The sequence below is a fragment of the Eumetopias jubatus genome, unplaced genomic scaffold, assembly GCF_037043125.1.
Source record: "Eumetopias jubatus isolate StellerSeaLion01/CBP00866 unplaced genomic scaffold, mEumJub1_p1.0 scaffold_4, whole genome shotgun sequence".
Taxonomy (NCBI): domain Eukaryota; kingdom Metazoa; phylum Chordata; class Mammalia; order Carnivora; family Otariidae; genus Eumetopias; species Eumetopias jubatus.
The window spans coordinates 183144972-183147947 of NW_028274810.1; the positions used below are offsets into that span (position 1 = coordinate 183144972).

Sequence of the window (2976 nt, forward strand, 5' to 3'; positions counted from 1 at the left end):
AAGAAAGAAAGAAAGAAAGAAAGAAAAGAAAGAAAAAGAAATATGTTGGTCTCTCACAATAATTAGGATTTTGTCCATTTTCTTCATATTCTTAGTTATTTTAGCTTTTTATTTGCAAATTTATGTGACTAGGTACATACAGATCAATGACATTAAACATATTCCTGATCAGTTTGTGCCTTTCATCAGCATTATAGGACGCCTGATGTCCCACTGGACAGGAGCACTAACTGTAAATAGGTGTGTAGGTCTATGTTCAGCTGTGTCACCAACACTGTGCTGGGGCCATTCCTTCACCTCTCTGGGCATCAGTACCTCATTTATGAAATGGAGATCGTGGGCATTATCACTACCTGGGGTGTTTGGGCAGCTAGCTTCTGGTTTGTGGTGAGTTCTCGAAGCACCATTTTCTAATATGATGACAATGACAATGATAACCCACAGGCTAAAAAAGGTCCTTACATTTTCTAATGGTGGAAAAAAAATAGAGTAATATTTTGTGATGCATGAAAATTCTATGAAATCAAAATTTCAGTGTCCATAAACAAAGTTGTACCAGAACAGCCAGCCGCTCATCCCTTTACGCACTGCCTATGGCCACTTTCACACTACCATGTGGAATGGAGTAGGTACGAGAGAGAGTACTTGACCCCCAAAGTCTAAAATATTTATTGTCTGGTCTTCTTTGGAAAAGCTTGCCAACCCCTGCTTCAGGCCATTCGCCCTACCCCACAAACCTTCCAGTATTTACGATCATATTACTCTTCTGCTTATTAGTGAAGAAGTATCCACTTCCTAGCCTGCTAAATTGTCCTTCATGATCTTGCCCCACACTACTACTTTGCCCTCTTTTTTCCCCTTTCTTTTCGGTTCTATAAGTCATGTGATATAACAACACAAAAGTGCTCATCATGACCAGAAAAAAAAGAATCAATCACATTTATCATCTTTGTTCAATAATAGTCCCTTCCACCTAGAATTCTCTTCCCCTCTTCTGAATATGAAAATCTCTACTCATCTCAAGAATCCAATTTACTTTTATTTTACATACAATAAAATGAACAGATTTAACTATACAGTTTGATGAGTTTTGCAAATATACACACTGTGTAACCAACATCCAAATCAAGACGTGGATCATTTCTCATCAATGCAGAACGTTCCCTCTGCAACCACTACTCTGATTGCAATCTCTTTTGATTAGTTTGTTATCTCTTCTTGAACTTTCCATAAATGAAATCAGACAATATGCACTATTTTTTTTATCTGACTTCTTTAGCTCAGGATAATATTAATGAGATTCACCCATGTTGTGTTTATCACTTTGCACTACTGTCTAATATTCCACTGTATGAGTAAACAACTATTTGTTTGTTCCTGTTCTTGATGATCGCCACTGGGTTGTTTCTAGTTTGAAGCTATTATGAATGAAGCTTCTATGAACATTTTTTCTACAAGTCTTTTTGTGGTCATAGGTCTTCATAGTTCTTAGGAATGGCTAGGTCATCAGCTATATGTATGTTTAACCTTGTAAAGAACTGTCAAGTAGCACACCATCTTACACCCCCTCCAGCAATGTTTGAGAGGTCTGGTTGCTACATCCTTGTCAACATTTGGTATTTTCACTCTTAATGAGTGTAAGATGTACTTCATTGTGGTTTTTATTTGCATTTCCCTGATAACTAGTGATATTTGGCACCTTTTCCTGAGACTGCTGGCTATGTGTATATCTTTTTTTGTGACATATTCGTTTGAGTCTTTTGCCCATTTTTCAGTTGGGTCATTCTTCATATTGTTGACCTACAAGATTACATATTCTAAATAAAGTCCTGCAAATATTTTCCCTGCACACATTTTTCTCAGATTGTGGTTTCTCTTTACATGTTCTTAGCAGTGTCATTTGATGAGCAGATTTTAGAAGTTTTTATTCTTTTCCATTGATCTATTTGTTCTATTTACACCCATGCCATACTGTCTTAATTACTATAGCTTTACATTTTTTGTTCTTTTTTTCAAGATTATTATGACTATTATAGATCATTTGCATTTTCATAAACATTTTTACAATCATCTTATCAATTCTAAAAGAAATAAATAAAATTAAAAGAAGCTCCTGCCAACGTGTTATTCTGATGGCAGAGTGGAGTATTACTCTGTGCCCCAGAAAATGGAACTTGAGGCTATGAGCAGATACACTGGCCCAGGAAAGCCAGCTGTCTTCCACATCTGACCATGGGGCTGTTGGCCATGGTTCTTCGTTTATGAGGTACCTCCACCAGGTACACTTGGGATATCTACAAAGACCCCCTGATCTTGGTTACCTTGCTCTACATTGGCTTTGGAGTCCTCTATCTGTTGCTCTGGATTGGCATTTATATATGAGGCCCCAGTGGTTCCAAATGGATGGCTTCACTGAATCCCTGCCTTTTTAAATTAATTTTTTTAAAGATTTTATTTATTTATTTGAGAGAGAGACAGAGAGAGAAAGATAGCATGAACAGGGGGAGGGGCAGAAAGAGGGGGAGGGGCAGAAGGAGAGGGAGAAGCAGACTCCCTGCTGAGCAAGGAGCTTGATGTGGGACTCAATCTAAAGACTCTGAAATCATGACCTGAGTTGAAGGCAGACACTTAACAAACCGAGCCACCCAGGCACGCCTTAAATTAATTTTTTAACTATTATTGGAGGTGTCCCACCTGCTGCTCACAATAAAGGCAGATGTGTGACTATCAAAAAATAAAAACTAACAATAAAAAATAATCAAATTGAAGATCCTGGTGGATTTTGATTAGTATTGCACTGAATCGATAAATCAATTTGGAGATAATTGGGGCACCTGGGTGGTTCAGTGGGTTAAGCGGCTGCCTTCAGCTCAAGTCATGATCCCAGGATCCTGGGATGGAGCCCCATGTCAGGCTCCCTGCTCAACGGGGAGTCTGTTTCTCCCTCTCCCTGTGCCTTCCTCTCTGCCTGCTTAT

The 2976-nt window shown here is 38.5% G+C and overlaps 1 pseudogene; it reads left to right on the forward strand.

Moving 5' to 3' along the window:
* The first annotated feature begins 2167 nt into the window (after positions 1 to 2167).
* LOC114220880 (dolichyl-diphosphooligosaccharide--protein glycosyltransferase subunit TMEM258 pseudogene) lies at positions 2168 to 2382 on the forward strand (annotated as a pseudogene).
* The last annotated feature ends 594 nt before the right edge of the window (positions 2383 to 2976 follow it).